This window comes from Cibotium barometz, chromosome 38 (genome assembly GCF_041138505.1).
Source record: "Cibotium barometz isolate CiBa-2024 chromosome 38, ASM4113850v1, whole genome shotgun sequence".
Classification (NCBI taxonomy): domain Eukaryota; kingdom Viridiplantae; phylum Streptophyta; class Polypodiopsida; order Cyatheales; family Cibotiaceae; genus Cibotium; species Cibotium barometz.
Window position 1 is genome coordinate 13,934,240 of NC_141083.1, and position 19,136 is coordinate 13,953,375.

Genomic DNA, 19,136 nt, shown 5'->3' on the forward strand with positions numbered 1-19,136 from the left:
ATTCACATCCATTCTTCTCATATACATTCACATCCATTCTTCTCATACACATCCTTATCCATTCTTCTCATACACATCCTTATCCATTCTTTCACATACTTATTCACATCCATTCTTCTCATATACATTCACATCCATTATCATCACATACATTCACTCATATCCCATATCATTCATTTACATTCTGATTCACATAACATGACATCTCATCCATTCATTCACATTTATCTGATTCACATCGCATCTCATCACATCTATCCACATCACATTCTCATCACTTCTATTCATATCACATCCATCCATCCATTTATTCACATCTATCTGATTCTCATCACATCTATTCTCATCACATTTGTTTAACATAAAATTTAAGAAAATTTCTAATTTTTGATATAAAGATTCTTTACGCATCTATTTATGCATAAAATCAACTTTAGTGGGAATAACACTTTTAACAAAATCCTTTTATGCGTAAATTCAATTTTAAGGAAAATAACACTTTTAAAATAAAAATAAATCCTTTATGCATCTTTCTATGCATAAAATCAATTTTAATAAAATTAACACTTTTGGAATAAAAATAAATTCCCTTATGCATCTTTCTATGCATAAAGTCAAAAATAATGAAAATAACTCTTTTGAAATAAAAATAACATCCCTTATGCATCTTTCTATGCATAAAGTCAAAATTAATGAGAATAACTCTTTTGAAATAAAAATAAATTCCTTTATGCATCTTTCTATGCATAAAATCAAAATTAATGAGAATAACTCTTTTGAAATAAAAATAAATTCCCTTATGCATCTTTCTATGCATAAAGTCAAAATTAATGAGAATACCTCTTTTGAAATAAAAATAAATTCCTTTATGCATATTTTTATGCATAAAATCAAAATTAATGAGAATAACTCTTTTGAAATAAAAATAAATTCCCTTATGCCTCTTTCTATGCATAAATTTAAAATTAATGAGAATAACTCTTTTGAAATAAAAATAAATTTCTTTATGCATCTTTCTATGCATAAAATCAAAATTAATGAGAATAACTCTTTTGAAATAAAAATAAATTCCTTTACGCATCTTTCTATGCATAAATTCAATTTTAATGGGAATGACACTTTTGAAATAAAAACAAATCTTTTAGAATGCACAAACGGAAGGAATTACTTGTTTAGAATAACCTAATGATAAACTTTAGTTCCATAAAATTTAAGAAAATTTTGCCATAACCTCCTTTGTATGGCTAACCATTTCTCAATTTTAACATTTAATTTATGACTTGAATTAATCCAATTTGAATTCTAATATCTCTAATCTACTCCATTTTCTAAAAATCAAGAGAGTAAACAATGAAAAGAGTTTAATCAATCTTTTAATTAAACTTTCTAGGATTAAGAAGGGCTGAATTGTAAAGAAGAGAAGGGGGTGGCCTTTCCATCAAGGCATACCGGCTGTGAGATCCTTGTCCCCACCGCGCAACCTATTCAGGGGTGCTAGCAGCGGAAGTAGCACTTCTTGGCACGGGGCAGGGTCCCACACTTGGGGCCTCGCGCACGGATATCCGGACAACAAACTAATCCATCGGTTCTTCCGAAATCGCACCCGAAAAAACTTCCCCTGCCCGAAAAGCACAGGAAATTCCTCCGGGATAACTTTTCTCTAACGTAGTCAAAAGCCTTATCTAACAGAACTCATCTGACCAAACCCGTAAGTCCCATAGTCAGATCACGGAAAAGATTGCACTTGACATCCACATCCATTCTTTCACATACTCATTCACATTCATTCTTGACATACACATTCACATCCATTCTTCTCATACACATCCTTATCCGTTCTTTCACATACTTATTCACATCCATTCTCATACACATTCACATCCATTATCATCACATACATTCACTCATATCCCATATCATTCATTTACATTCTGATTCACATGACATCACATCTCCTCCATTCATTCACATTTATTTGATTCACATTACATCTCATCACATCTATCCACGTCACATTCTCATCACTTCTATTCATATCATATCCATCCATCCATTCATTCATATCTATCTGATTCTCATCACATCTATTCTCATCACATTTGTTTAAACATAGAATTTAAGAGAATTTTTAATTTTTTATATAAAGATTCTTTACGCATCTATTTATGCATAAAATCAACTTCAGTGGGAATAACACTTTTAACAAAATCCTTTTATGCATCTATTTATGCATAAATTTAATTTTAAGAAAAATAACACTTTATAATAAAAATAAATCCTTAATGCATCTTCCTACGCATAAAATCAATTTTAATGAAATTAACACTTTTGGAATAAAAATAAATTCCCTTATGCATCTTTCTATGCATAAAATCAAAATTAATGAGAATAACTCTTTTGAAATAAAAATAACATCCCTTATGCATCTTTCTATGCATAAAATCAAAATTAATGAGAATAACTCTTTTGAAATAAAAATAAATTCCCTTATGCATCTTTCTATGCATAAAGTCAAAATTAATGAGAATATCTCTTTTGAAACAAAAAATAAATTCCTTTATGCATCTTTCTATGCATAAAATCAAAATTAATGAGAATAACTCTTTTGAAATAAAAATAAATTTCCTTATGCATCTTTCTATGCATAAAGTCAAAATTAATAAGAATAACTCTTTTGAAATAAAAATAAATTCCTTTATGCATCTTTCTGTGCATAAAATCAAAATTAATGAGAATAACTCTTTTGAAATAAAAATAAATTCCTTTATGCATCTTTCTGTGCATAAAATCAAAATTAATGAGAATAACTCTTTTGAAATAAAAATAAATTCCTTTGTGCATCTTTCTATGCATAAAATCAAAATTAATGAGAATAACTCTTTTGAAATAAAAATAAATTCCTTTATGCATCTTTCTATGCATAAATTTAATTTTAATGGGAATGACACTTTTGAAATAAAAACAAATATTTTAGAATGCACAAACGGAAGGAATTACTTATTTAGAATAACCTAATGATAAACGTTAGTTCCACAAAATTTAAGAAAATTTTGCCATAACCTTCTTTGTATGGCTGACCATTTCTCAATTTTAACATTCAATTTATGACTTGAATTAATCCAATTTGAATTCTCATATCTCTAATCTACTCCATTTTCTAAAAGTCAAGAGAGTAAACAATGAAAAGAGTTTAATCAATCTTTTAATTAAACTTTCTAGGATTAAGAAGGGCTGAATCGTAAAGAAGAGAAGGGGGTGGCATTTCCATCAAGGCATAGCATCAGATTTAAATTCAAACATTTACAAAGCATAAAATTTAGGAAAACCATAGATTTAAAGAAGAGAAGGGGGTGGCATTTCCATCAAGGCATAGCATTAGATTTAAATTCAAACATTTACAAAGCATAAAATTTAGGAAAACCATAGATTTAAAATTCACAATAAGTAAGAATTAAGCTTACATGGAACTTGTAAGCTTTCCTTTGGCTTGAGGGATTGAGGATTCTACTCTTGTTTGCAACAAGAGTGGCCACGAGTCCTTTTGGAGAGGATTTAGTTAAAAACAATTGAATTATCAATTGAATTCAATGTATTTGACTATGGGGAGGAGTAGAGTAACAGTGCGTCAACTCTATTAACCTTTTAAAAAGGGGGAGACTTCTATTTATAAGAAAATAAGCCTCTAACCAAGCAAACTGATTCTAGAATTTTTCAGATCAGTTTGGTCAATTGTTGACCATTTTTGGGTCAGTTTAGCTCACTTTTTGGATCTAGTTGAAATAGGAGAGAGGAGAGATGAAAATATCTCATTATTTGTGAGTTTAAAACTCATCCACATATGTGAAATAGGCGCCTCCTTCATGAGGGGAGTTTCCCACACTGAGGTGTCAAAAATGCATCATTTCCTCTAAATATCTCTTCTTTTCTAACTAATAAACCTTGAACTTAGTCAACTCTTCATCTTATGTGAGTATTTACTCATTTTTGGGAGATTTTTCTTTTATTCTTCAATTTATCTCCTCCCTACACTTGGATTAATCTTATTGGTCCATAGGAACCTTAATTCAAAATTTTTAGAAAATATGGACCCTCAAGCTAAGGTCCTTTTTACATATTTTCAATTTATTCCAATTGCACACTGGAAAGTTCTTTGAATTTATGTTTCAGGGAAAATCATTTTATAATAAGAAGGGATATTTTTCCATCGAAAGATATCTAGAAACTAAATTACCTCTCTCTAGAACATTCTCTCTTTCTAGGCCAAAACAGATAGAAACAAGATTTGTTATTATTCTAAAAAGGGGATTGATTACAGGGAGAGAAACTCGGCATCTTGAAGGGCTGGGGGAGGAATCTTACATCATCAATGAAGTAAAGGGTTAATAAATTAGTTACATGAGTGGAAAGAGCATATAAAGAGCTTCCTAGCCATATGATCAATTTTAGAAACCAATACCCGAGTGATGAGTAATTACCGGTTGAAACTTGGGTATTAGACCAAAAAAACTGCACTTCCCTCTCTTTGCATGAAACCTCAATTTTCACATAGCCTCTTGCCTTTCATCTCCTTTATGATTCAAGCTAGAGGGTAAGGGTTAACATTGCTCAGCGGACAATCGTAAAGATTTACCTATGGTCCCCCAAAGTCTTTCCACATGCTTTACCGCTAAAACCATTGGTATCTCCAAAGGAGGGCGGCAATAAGGCAAGGACTACCTTGAGAAGTCACAGGCCCACCAAGATAATAACTCCTTATCCCACTCATCATGAATCAGCAAAGAGGTCCAAATTGGGTTAAGCATGAGGAACTAATGCTAAATGAGACATTCACATGTAAAGAGAGTGTTTGAATAAGGGTTTGAAGATAAGAGAATGGCAATGACACAAAATGCTCAATTGAGGAGGCTTCATTCATTGATTCGAAAGGGAGATGAGGGCTCCTTTTATAGGTGGAGAATCACCCTCTCTTCCATTGTTACAAATTACAATATAAAAATCTTCAACCCTTAAGTGACATAAGGGTAGATGTCACCAGCCATCAATTGTCCTCTTAGGCTAAGTCTTCTATTGATTATTAAATTGAAGACTTTTTTTTCACTTGAAAGTGTGATGAGATAATAGCCAAGTCTAAGTGGCATATAGTTGGAGATCCCACTTACACATGGCGGAATACTCTTCTTCCATGTAGGCACTCTAGAAGAATCTTTCCCAATTATGCACCTACACACACTCCTCCATATGCCTTCCACACTCCCCAACTTGTAGCTTTTGAAGAAATTTTTTTTTCCTTCACAATGCAAAGCTAAAGCTTGTGATGGGATTAATACCGAGGCTTATATTGATAAATTCTCGGATATTTTATTGCATTTTCAAGTGCTCAAGAAGGTCAAAGAAAGAGAGCAAAGAAGGAAATTCATTACCAATCTTAAGCCTAGTTTCATCTTGTTACTGCTATGGATCTTGCTTTCAACTCTAAACATAAAACTTATACTTCTAGAGATTCTAAAGATGTACGATAGTTTATTAAATTTGTAGCAATGTGATGAGCTATGGTGGATCAAATGCAAGAATTAACATAATTAGCATGTGATTAAGATAAGATTAAGATGAGATTAGTGAACAATTAATCTAATACGATAATGTAGACAGCATGGGTACTCAAAAACTAGTAAATTCTCATTAGGCTAATGCCTCAATTTATAGGTTGTAGATCCACAAGATGCCAAGCATCTAATCCCGCTGATTTCTCATTGATTTGTGCCACCTCTCCTACATCTGGAGGCACCTTTTTCTAGAATCTTTCCACACCCCTATATTTACTCATGCTACCCTTGATTCTCATCAGTAGATTCCTCTTACCTTTTCACTACTACCCACTTAATTACAGACTCCCTTTTACAGTCTTCTGCTAAGGGCTTGTTCCCGTGCACACCCATGCACTTGCATATTTCAACACCTCCCCTCAAGTGGAAAACTCTAGCACACCTGGACCCTATACCAAGTTTCCCTCTTACTTGTTAGCTCAGACCAGTCCCTCAAGTCCCTAGCTCATAGTCCTTGACACTCTCTCTCTATATGTCCAAGGCTACTACAAGTGCTCGTGACCTTGACTAAAGTGCTCACACATACATCTACCACATGGCCTATATCATCGGTCGCTCCTCAGAGGTGGTTTTTCTCTATTGGGGTAGGTTACATTGGGTTGTGGGGTTTCTCTCTCTTTCTCTCTCAGAAAAGATTGCCTGACACCTCTTCCTTAGGAGTCTCCATGAAGTTTGCCGATGTCGATCCTTCTTCATTTGGTTTGTTGTAGTAGTCTCTAGCCATGTGTCTTCATTTGTTGTCAATCCTCCTCCCCTGCCTCTTCCTCGTCCTCGTGAGAGTCCTCCTCGGGTGTAGAATGCTCTTTCCTCTCAAGTTGTTGGGTCCAACCCTTTCTTTTCTTTGACCTTGTTCTTTTGCTCTACTAGAGCTCCTTCTATCTCATGCAGCTTTAATTCTCGTACATTTTTTAAGGTTGCCACAATGTTCTCATATTCTCCTTTGTCCACACTCTTCAGAAGCACTGCTAGTGCCTCATCATCCTCTACCTTCTTACCAATGGCTGCTGCCAGTTGTTGCTAATGCTTAAATTGTATTTGTTCAAGTGTGTGGTTAGAGGTTCACTTTCCTGTATGTCAAGTTTGTAGAATTGCATTAGCAGATTTATCTTTGAATTTTTTGCTTGAGTGCCAAATAATTTATTGAGTTCATCCCCTACGTCTTTAACCCATTGTATCCCTATAATGTGGTGAATGATTTCATCATTTAAGCTGAGTACAATGAGTCCTAATGCTTTCTCATTCCTGTTCTTCCACTCATTCTCCCCATGCTTTTCTAGACATTCATGTCTTCCCTCAACTAGCCCCCACAGATTTTTCCTCATGAGCAAATGCATGGTCTTTGTTTGCTATGTACGGAACTGCTCCCCATTAAATTTAGCTATTTCTTGTGCATTTCTCATGATGATGTGAAGGGGGTCTTATCTCTTGATCCAATTCAAGATTCAAGGGTAGTGTCTACCCTTGAATCAACTCAAATCTAAAGTTTGATGATGATTACAACAAGTTTATCAGCATCATAAATTCACCAAACTACATAAGGCCAAGGGTAACTGATTTGTACTGAATGGTTGGAATATCAAGCCATCTCCGAATGATTTGTACTGAATGGTTGGAATATCAAGCCATCTCCGAATGATTTGTACTGAATGGTTGGAATATCAAGCCATCTCCGAATTGCATTATGAAGTGATAGGGATCTATATTAGTTACCCAATGGTAAATTTGAACCCTCAATTGCACCAAAATAGTGATTAGTGTTAATTAATCATTGATTAGTGAAATAATCCCCTGTTTTGTGTGCAAAAAATAGAGTGTGTGGGGAGGCCAGATCTGGTGCCTTAGAGTTCAGATGAGCTCAGATCCTTTCAAGGGAATTAATAATAGTTAGTCTTGTAGAGGATCAAGCCAAGAAATAAAAGATTTGATCAAACATTGAATGCTTAATCTTTGTTTTACCAAAGTCACTTGTTGTAAATTTGTTGTAGATCTTGATGCCACTTCTCCTTGAGGAATTTCTCAAATTTGAGATCACCAGCATGTAGAGCACCCTTGAAAAACCCTGGGGGGGCTGAGAGGAATCAGGCCGATTCACTTTGAATGAGTGTAGATATTCAAATTGTTTCAGAAAAGTGGCACCTAAAAAATCACGATTTTTAGAAGCTCTGTGTAGCAGTTTGATGACTTGAGGTGGCTGGCTGAAGTGTGGGGGAGTTACTTAGGTGTGGCTAAGAGGGTTCAGGCTAATGATATGGCTAGAGAGAGAGAGAGCTCCTCGACCAACTGGGGGAGTTACTTAGGTGTGGCTAAGAGGGTTCAGGCTAATGATATGGCTAGAGAGAGAGAGAGCTCCTCGACCAACTGGGGATACAGAGATTAGTTAAAAATGTTGGAATTAGGGTTGTAGGAAAGCACACAAAGCTTAGAGAAGAAGAAGCAAGAATGCACACAACACACAATGTATTAGATTGTGTCAATGTACAAAAGATAAGTTAGCCCTAGAATGATGGGCGCATATACAAACCGGGGGAAAAAACCTCCTAAAGAGGGAAAAAGTGCCCCGGCGGTCCTAAGCGTGTTCACACACATCACTGCCTATATATATGGCCTATATATATGGCAACAAATCCCCCCTGGGAGTGATGGTGTGAACAAGAGCTGGCACTCATGTATAGGGAAGTGCCATGCCCGAACTAGATCAGTCCACAAAGGGGAGCAAGCCCAAAGCTTTGCGGAAAGCTTTGAACTTCTCACGAGGAAGTGCCTTTGTGAAAAGATTGGCAAGGTTGTCCTGTGTTGGCACATAGACCAAGCTGATCTCTCTTGTTGAGAGTCTCTCCCTAACATAGTGATAATGCACCTCAATGTGCTTTGTGCGAGCATGAAAAACTGGGTTTCTCGCAACTGCCAATGCGCTCTGACTGTCAATGTAGATAGAGGTGGCAGACTCCTGTCCACCAACACCCAAGTCAGCCACCATAAGCCGTCTGAGCCACACACACTCAACCGTAGAGCTGTGAAAGCTGCCCTGTACTCAGCTTTACAACTAGAAGTGGCCACAGTAGGTTGCTTCTTGCTCAACCTAGATATGCATGAGCTACCGAGCATGAAACAAAAACCACTTGTGGACACTCTTGTGTCATAGCAACCAGCCCAATCTGAGTCTGAAAAAGCATGCAAATCTAGCGGCAACGTCCCCCCTTGGGATAAAACAACCCAAGATGTATGGTGCCACTCAAGTAGCGAAAGATGCGTTTAACTACCTTCCAATGCTGAGACCCTAGGCTATGCATAAACCTGCTCACCTGTGAGACTGCAAACTGAATGTGCGGCCTCGTAATGCATACATAAATGAGGCAACCAACAGCTGTCTGATAGAGTGTGACATCAAAGTGATCTCTAGCATCATGAAGAATCAACTTCAAACCTGTCTCCATTGGAGTAGCAATAGGCTTGTAGTCTTCAAGGCCAAATCTCCGCAACAATGTCTCAATATACTTTGTCTAACACAAAGCAATACCTCCATCACAGTGCTTAAATTGTATCCCCAAATAATGATGCAAATGCCCTAGATCTGACATCTCAAAAGAGGCATTCAAATCAGCCTTAAAATGAGCAATATGACTCTCATTTGGTCCTGTGAGCAGCATGTCATCGACATAGAGAGCAATGATTAGATGTACATCATCCACACATTTAACATATAAAGTGCTTTCTATTGGGCTATTCTGAAAACCATGTGTAGTCAAATATGCATGCATCTTTTCATACCAAGCTCGTGGAGCTTGCTTTAAACCATATAAAGCCTTTTTTAACCTGCACACTTTGTTTTCTTGCCCTCTTTAAACAAAACCATAAGGTTGCGATACATACACCTCCTCATGCAAATCTCCATTCAAGAACGTAGTCTTTATGTCCAACTGATGTACATTCCAACCATTATGAGCTACCAATGCACAAATGCTACGAATGGTAGTCATACGACAAGTGGGAGCAAAGGTCTCATCAAAATCAATGCCCTTTTCTTGAGCATAAGCCTTTGCAACAACAAGTCTAGCTTTATATCGATCAACACTGCCATCTGGCTTTTATTTCAACTTAAAAACCCACTTACATCCAATGGCTTTTTTACCAATAGGCAAATCACACAAAGACCATGTACCATTCTTCATTATAGCATCATATTCACTTTGCATTGCAACTAACCAATTTTCTGATTTTTGTGCCTTATCAAATGAAAGAGGTTTTTCCTCTTCACACATACTAGACACAACCAAAGCATAACAATCTGATGCATAAGAGGCATGCTGAAAACTTGAACGAGAACGAGAACGACTAGATATAGGTGCATCAATTTTACTATCAGACAAGGTTTGCACCAGCCATTTAGGCATACATCTAGCCTGCTCATTTTCAGCCCTATCCTCATGAATTACATCCTGTAAATTTGCATCAGAAATAGGCTGATCTATGATATCGTTTGAAATCTGCATAGGTTGAGTATTTGCCTCATTAGGACTTACATTTGAATTCCCACCTGTAAATAGAGGCAACAACGTATCAAATACATCCCGTGAGCTCACACTGTCTCTTTGCTACATGATAACAAAGGCTGCATAGCATCTTCCACAAAAACAACATCTCGACTAATCAAGATACGCTTTGACTGCGGATGATATAATCTGTAACCCTTGCTCTCAGCACTGTAACCAACAAAAATGCATTTGATAGCCTTATCATCCAATTTTCTACGTTGTTGCACAGGCACTAAAGCATAGGCCAAGCAACCAAAGACACGCAAGTGACCAATAGAAGGCTTCCTGCCATGCCAAGCCTCATATGGAGTAATAGACTGCAAGGCCTTAGTGGGACACTTGTTGGGTACATATGCAGCACACATGACAGCCTCAAGCCAAAACGCATGTGGCAAAGCTTGGCTCTTGACCATACATCGTGCCATCTCCATAAGTGGCCTGTTTTTTCTCTCAGCAACACCATTTTGCTGAGGGGTATACGGCATTGTACATTGGTGTTTTATCCTACGACTAGCCAGAAATGCATCAAAATCTTTAGACATGTACTCCCTCCCTCGATCAGAATGGAGGGTGCCCACGGTACAATTGGATACATTTTCAACCATAAGCATAAACTGTTTGAAGCACAAAAACACTTCGGACTTTGCCTTCAGTGGATATACCCATGCATGCCTTGAGTAATCATCAATGAAAGTCACGAAGTACAAGTGTTTACCAAATGACGGAGTTTGCATAGGCCCACATACATCACTATGTACAAGTTGCAATTTGCGAGTGACCCGCACAGAACCATCCTTTGGAAACGCAGAACGCTGCATTTTGCCCAAAATATAGCCTTCACAAACATGTTTCAATGGTGCCTCAAGAGGGGGCAATGAAGCAACCATATCAAATTTCTGCAAATGTAGCAAACTAGCAAAGTTTAGATGACCAAAACGAGCATGCCATAGTTTTGCATCTGAAACTACCTTTTCATCAGAAATTGCATTTGCTAAATCTTCCACATAAGAATTGAGCCTATACAGCCCACAAAACAAGGTGCCAGATACAATAATCGTATCACCAGAAGTCAAATCATGAACAGTACATCTGTCATCCACAAATTTGACTACAAGTCCAAGTCTAGCAAGCGTAGAGACAGACAATAGATTCTTCTTTATCCCTGGCACATACAAAGCATCTGAAAGTGTGAAAGCGCTGCCATTTACAGCAGTAAGCATAATTTTACCAATGCCCTTCACTGGGTAAGAAGCATTATTGGCACATGTGACAGTATTCCCATTAGGGACAGCCTCAAGACAAGTGAACATATCACGATGTGAGGTAATGTGCTTTGTAGCACCACTATCAAAATACCACACATATGAGTCAATAGAAACTGCCAAATATGCATCATGTACAGATGGGTCATACTGGCAATACACGCTAAACACCCATTCTGTATCCTGCATAACATTTGTAGAATCTGCATTTGTAGAAGCATCCGCTATTGTGGCTGCATTTGACTCTTTCTTCTTTGCCTCTTTAGCCTTTAGCTTAGGGCAATTCTTAATGACATGATCAGTTTCCTTATAATAGTTGCACCTGATCTTTTTCTTGCCTTTATCACAAGAGCCTTCTCAGACTTATTGTTGCTACCTGTGGAAGGAGAAGAAGTTGTAGACCTATTAATAGGAGAAGAAATAGTGGAAGGGGCTACCACCTTCAACTTGGCTATCTTCCTGTTGTTATGCACTACTATTCCTTGTGGCAAAGCACTATATCCACTTGCTCCTGTGGCCTCGTGCTTCCTTCCCTTGTTCGCCTTTCTCGCACCTCTCCAAGATCAGCCCCTTCGCTATGCGCTGCCTTTGTCGTGCTTTCCATCTTTCCACTAACTGCATGTCCTCTCGATAGCCCAGTCGTGTGTAGTATTCCCATTTACCCCTTCACCCTTGCCACATCCCGCTTGGACCTGGCTTCACGCTGGCTCCCAGTAGTTTCCACGTGCGTTGCTTTGCGACTGGCTTTCTGCCTTGTGCTGGGATTACACCTTGGCTAGCCAGCCTGTGCTTTTGCTTTTCTCTGACCTTTGCTTGTGCTTCTCTTACCCTTTTGGGTGCATCGGTACTTCTTCTCTCTTTTGGTGGCAGGCCAAAACCAGCAGGCAGCACTGGTTTTGCCATGCACCTCTTGCCTCTGGCGGCGCTTCTTAGGCTTGCTTTTTTGCTAGCCTCATCTTGGCCAGCCCTCCTGCACACAGTACTTAGCTGGGCCACTGCGGGTGCTCTGTGATGCGCACACGCCAACCATTTACTTGCCTACGCCTTGCGCTATGAAGCCCCTGCAGCGTTGCTCAGCGTGTTATGCTACGCCTGCACTATCAGCCCTTGTGCGCCTTTTTCTCCTTGCAGTCAGCGATGTCTTTCTCTTGCTACAACTGGGTGGCCTCGTGCAACGCTTGCTGTTGCCGTGTGCCACGTGCATGTTGCTCTCACCAACTTTAGGTTTAGTTTTTTGTTTTTTTTAAAACCTACTATTAAATAAACTAATTAAATCAATAATACTACTTATTAACACCATATAATAATACAATTAAACTAATTAATACTAACAATATTAACTAACTAACTTTTAATTAAATTAATTACACTAACTAATTGATCAATCAAATACTAATTACACTAACCTTAACACTCTATCCTAGTACTAAAAGTACTAACTATAAAGAGGAAGCAAGAGAAAAACCCTAAAACAAAACACCTAATAACAACAAAAAAAATCACACAAACCCTATCTAAGACCTACAAAGCCATCAAATACAAATCAAACCTCACCCTTCCACTAGGCCAACAGGGACTGGACCAATGTGATCTTGCCTTGACGTTGGCAGTCCAACTTACCCAACCAAAACAATATAACAACAAAATCCAACCACCACATTAGATGTCTCACACCGAGTGCTACAACGCCTAGAACCTTTCACACCGGATCTTTCACCGAGTAGCAAAAAGAAAACAAACCCTACACATGAGTCTACGCAAACGCTAAGGAAAGCAAACCATGCTCCCCAACAGCGGCGCTAATGGAAAGCCCAAATACACTACACTCACTAGCACAAAAGTAACCAAATGAGGAGTGCTCACCTTTCACGTGTTGTTGGGAACTTGGTAGCTTACCGCCATCTCGTAGAAGAGGCAACTGCACGAATGCAAGCTAGCACGAATGCAAGCTAGCTTGCATTCGTGCTAGCTTGCATTCGTTTGCATTCGTGCTAGCTTGCATTCGTGCAGGAGGTGGGTCTTCTCCAGTGAAGCTAGCACTGGAGAAGACCCACCTCCTACTATCACCACAAGAGTTGTCTATGTAGAGCTTGGGATTCCCCATTGTTGTTTGCGAGATCGTGCTCTACCACACAAGATAATAGTTCACTCTCACTCTCTCAGTAGCAAGACATGGCAAGACCAAAAGGGCAAGAGGATAGGGTAGTGATCTAGCACAAGGAGCAAGAGCACGCTCTTAATCAGCACTCAAGGGAATGTCCCTTTCTCTTTAGCTAAAATCACTTATATACATGCCACTTACTGGCCACAAGCGTTCAAACTCACTGAAGTTCAATGCCCTACACTTAAAAAGTGAACTAATGAGAAGTAACTAGTGATCTTTCATGAGGTGCATAGGATGATGGCTTTTATACAAGCCATGCCATCCCCATTGAGTATAACATGAACTGCAAATGCGAGATTAGGGCATAATACACGCATCCTCAGGGGGGTTCACTATATGTAAACCCTCTGTATCACGTGCGTTCAAGGTCTACTTAAAAAACCCCTTATCTATGAATTTTTTGTTAATAAAACACACCCTTTTTCTATTCAGTCTATGAACACCCCCTTTAAATGGTACCCTTCTGTATGTAAAAAATATGTTAAAAAAGGATTTTAAAAATCCCTTATGCTGAACCCACGTGGTACGCTTACATATTTATGAGTGACACCCCCGAGCACGTATCTAAAGTCCCACTTTGGGTAGACATTGAATGGTTTGGGTGACCTATTGATAATTATTGATGTCTGTGGCCACACCTTTTTAACTGTAAACATCCAAGCCATTTTCTTATCTCTTCCACAAGCTAGATGTGTCTTCTTAGCTCATTTTTCATGATGACTTCTTCATTATCCTATGTACAAGGTCTTGAAAAGATGTTTTTGGTGGTGCCCATTAACCTTGGGTTAACATCCGCATATGATCGAAACAAGCTTCCAGATATTTTTGCACACCTAGCCTTGCCCTGGTCTATATGGTCTATATGGCAACAACTCAAGCACATACATGGTCAGAATAGGCTACCCAAAGTCTGTACATGCTTAGTATCATCACATGATGTGGCCTGTATGGTTAGAATGGTATGCATGTGATATTTATGTGGTCGGCATATCCCCTATATGGTGTCTATGTTTTGTATGTGTAGCCGTATATGGGTTTTGTATCTCATCAGTGTACATGATGAGAATGGGATTTTTGAGTAGTTATACTTAGTTCCTAGAAATGTAGCTTTCACTTTGCGATGCATCTAGGTTACATGTGCTCTTAATGGAAATGAAATCATGAGAACTACCATCACCATGCAAAATAGAGATTTACTTTTCTTTAGTCTTTCCTTGAATTCTCAACAAAGCATGAACATAAACCTTACCTTCATACAGCCAAACATGATTGAAGTTATCCTTTACCTAAGTGAATTGTCATCATCATCTTCTTTAACCATATTGACATGAGCCACAAGTGTGGTATTCTTCTTCTTCTCAGGAGACAATCTAGTGCAATGTGCCCCTCCTTGTGACATCTGAAAGGCTTGATAATATAATTCTTTGGCTTGCCATTTGAGAGTTTGTTTTTTCCATCCTTTTGAACACCTCCTTTGATTGCATCTTTACCTTTGTTCATCTTGGATTTATCAAAATTACTCAAAGGAAAAGAGGGTTCCATAAGAACTAGTATACATCTTTACCTTTGTTCATCCTAGATCTATAAAAAATGCTCGAAGAAAAATAGGGTTTAGAAATTTTTCCATAAGAACTATGTTGAAATATGCAAGTGAGTGGGTGTGTGCGGGAAAAGCCCTTAGCAGGAGACTGTAAAAGGGAGTCTGTAATTAAGTGGGTAGCAGTGAAAAGGTGAGGAAAATCTACTGATGAGAGAATCAAGGGTAGCATGAGTGAATATAGGGGTGTGGAAAGATTCTAGAAAAAGGTGCCCCCAGATGTAGGGGAGGTGGCACAAATCAAGGAGAAATTAGTGGGATTAGATGCTTGGCATCTTGTGGATGTACAACCTATAAATTGAGGCATTGGCCTAATGAGAATTTGCTGGTTTTTGAGTACCCATGCCTACATTATCATATTAGATCAATTGTTTACTAATCTCATCTTAATCTCATCTTAATCACATGCTAATTATGTTGATTCTTGCATTTGATCCACCATAGCTCATCACATTGCTCCAAATTTAACATGGTGTCAGAGCAAAGCTTAGGACTCAGCTAGTATTGAAGCCTAATCACTCTTGTTAATCATGATTAAGAGTTAATCACATTTTTTAATCTATTTTTTGTTGCCATATATATAGGCAGTGATGTGTGTGAACAAGCTTAGGACCGCCGGGGCACTTTTTCCCTCTTTAGGAGGTTTTTTCTCCCGGCTTATATATACACCCATCATTCTAGGGCTAACTTATCTTTTGTACATTGACACAATCTAATACATTGTGTGTTGTGTGCATTCTTGCTTCAAGACCATATTAGAGAGTTTGAAAAAATCCCATTACTTTGGGAATTTTCTTCTCAATCTAGTTTTTGGTATATCTTGAGTATACCAACACTGGAGAATGTGGATTTAGGACCTACTCTTCAAGAGCTTTCTAACGATATGTCACATGAGGGGGTTTCAACAAAATCTTAAAAAGGTTTACCATGCCCCAAATTTTCTAATCTTGTAAAATGGGAATTGGGATTTTCTCAAAGTCCCTAGTATGGTATTCTTCTTCTTCTCCAAGCTTTGTGTGCTTTCCTGCAACCCTAATTCCAACAATTGGTATCAGAGCAGGCATCGGCTCCCAGGGCTACGCCGCCAGCACCCTCCGACTCACGTTCTCTGATTGAGGTGAGCTTTCACGAGTGCTTGTAGGTCCCTATACTCTACAAACAATCTCGTAGGGCTCTGCGTTCTCAGAAATTGCATCTGAGGTCGTTTCGGACTCCGTTTTTGCATTTCAAGTTCTGCATAGGTGTTTTCGTCATTTTGTGCAGAAATTTTGACAGTGCAGTTTTCTGCAAAATAGGCATACGTATTCTATTCTGGACCATGCTACATAGCACAAGTTGTTTTCTGTTCAGTCTTTGCTTTATTACAGGTAGCTTTTGCATCAGTTTCAGTCAGTGGGGCCATGGCTGATAACAGCAATGATGTATTTCGCATGTCTCTGCTGATGAGACAAACTGGATGGAGACAGCAACTGCCCACTTTGGAAATACATGATGCAGCATGTTTTGGTTACAAAAGGAGTGTGGAACATTGTGTAGGGTATGGATGTACGTCCAAGTTCTGTGGATGTAGGACCTGTTGAGGATGTTGCAGGTTCTAGCAGCTCTACTATTGCTACTATTTTACCCACTGCTGAACAAGCTCGTTGGGATGGTAAAGATGCACAGGCTCATGTCTTGATTGCACTTTCTATCAAACGTAAGATCACTCCACATATTCGTTCAGCTAAAACAGCAAAACAAGCTTGGGATATTCTAGCTGGTTTGTATGCAGGTCGTAACGAGGCAAAAATCTCTTACCTGCGTAAAGAGCTAGAATCGAAGATTATGCAGGAAAATGATGACATGAATGTTTTTCTTGCTGAGATTAAAGATCTCAAGGAACAATTGATTTCTGTAGGTGAGATTATTCCTGATCATTCTCTTGTGTGCAGACTGTTCTTGATGCTTTACTTGAGTCATATCAGACTTTTGCTTCCACATGGAGACTTGTTACTGAGGACAGACCTGATGTTGTCAAGTATGATACTTTAGTCAACAAGCTCTTGCAAGAAGCGCAGTCCAGGCAAAACAGGGCTAGGCAGCGTGCAGTTGATCAGGCATTTATTGCTGCCCAGCAGAGAAGAAGTGATAAGGCAGTCCCTTCCACTGTTTCTTCTCCTATTAATAGGTCTGCAACTTCTTCTCCTTCCACAGGTAGCAACAATAAGTCTGAGAAGGCTCTTGATAAAGTGATAAGAAGTGATAAGGCAGCCCCTTCCACTGTTTCTTCTCCTATTAATAGGTCTGCAACTTCTTCTCCTTCCACAGGTAGCAACAATAAGTCTGAGAAGACTCTTGAAAAAGATCAGGTGCAACTATTGTAAGGAAACTGATCATGTCATTAAGAATTGCCCTAAGCTAAAGGCTAAAGAGGCAAAGAAGAAAGAGTCAAATGCAGCCACAATAGCGGATGCTTCTACAAATGCAGATTTTGCAAATGTTGTGCAGGATACAGAATAGGTGTTTAGCGTGTATTGCCAATATGACCCATCTGTACATGATGCATGTTTGGCAGTTTCTGTTGACTCTGATGTGTGGTATTTTGACAGTGGTGCTACAAAGCACATTACCTCACATCATGATATGTTCACTTGTCTTGAGGCTGTCCCTAATGGGAATACTGTCACATGTGCTAATAATGCTTCTTACCCAGTGAAGGGCATTGGTAAAATTATGCTTACTGCTGCAAATGGCAGCGCTTTCACACTTTCAGATGCTTTGTATGTGCCAGGGATAAAGAAGAATCTATTGTCTGTCTCTACGCTTGCTAGACTTGGACTTGTAGTCAAATTTGTGGATGACAGATGTACTGTTCATGATTTGACTTCTGGTGATACGATTATTGTATCTGGCACCTTGTTTTGTGGGTTGTATAGGCTCAATTCTTATGACAAGTGTGTGGAAGATTCAGCAAATGCAGTTTCTAATGAAAAGGTAGTTTCAGATGCAAAACTATGGCATGATCGTTTTGGTCATCTGAACTTTGCTAGTTTGCTGCGTTTGTAGAAATTTGATATGGTTGCTTCATTGCCCCCTCTTGAGGCACCATTGAAACATGTTTGTGAAGGCTGTATTTTGGGCAAAATGCAGCGTTCTGCGTTTCCAAAGGATGGTTCTGTGCGGGCCACTCGCAAATTGCAACTTGTACATAGTGATGTATGTGGGCCTATGCAAACTCCGTCATTTGGTAAACACTTGTACTTCGTGACTTTCATTGATGATTACTCAAGGCATGCATGGGTATATCCACTGAAGGCAAAGTTCGAAGTGTTTTTGTGCTTCAAACAGTTTATGCTTATGGTTGAAAATGTATCCAATTGTACTGTGGGCACCCTCCGTTTTGATCGAGGGGAGGAGTACATGTCTAAAGAGTTTGATGCATTTCTGGCTAGTCGTGGGATAAAACACCAATGTACAGTGCCGTATACCCCTCAGCAAAATGGTGTTGCTGAGAGGAAAAACAGGTCACTTATGGAGATGGCACGATGTATGGTCAAGAGCCAAGCTTTGCCACATGCGTTTTGGCTTGAGGCTGTCATGTGTGCTGCATATGTACTCAACAGGTGTCCCACTAAGGCCTTGCAGTCTATTACTCCATACGAAGCTTGGCATGCCAGGAAGCCTTCTATTGGTCACTTGCATGTCTTTGGTTACTTGGCCTATGCTTTAGTGCCTGTGCAACAACGTAAAAAATTGGATGATAAGGCTGTCAAATGCATTTTTGTTGGTTACAGTGCTGAGAGCAAGGGTTACAGATTGTATCATCCGCAGTCAAAGCGTATCTTGATTAGTCAAGATGTTGTTTTTGTGGAAGATGCTATGCAGCCTTTGTTATCATGTAGCAAAGAGACAATGTGAGCTCACGGGATGTATTTGATACGTTGTTGCCTCTATTTACAGGTGGGAATTCAAATGTAAGTCCTAATGAGGCAAATACTC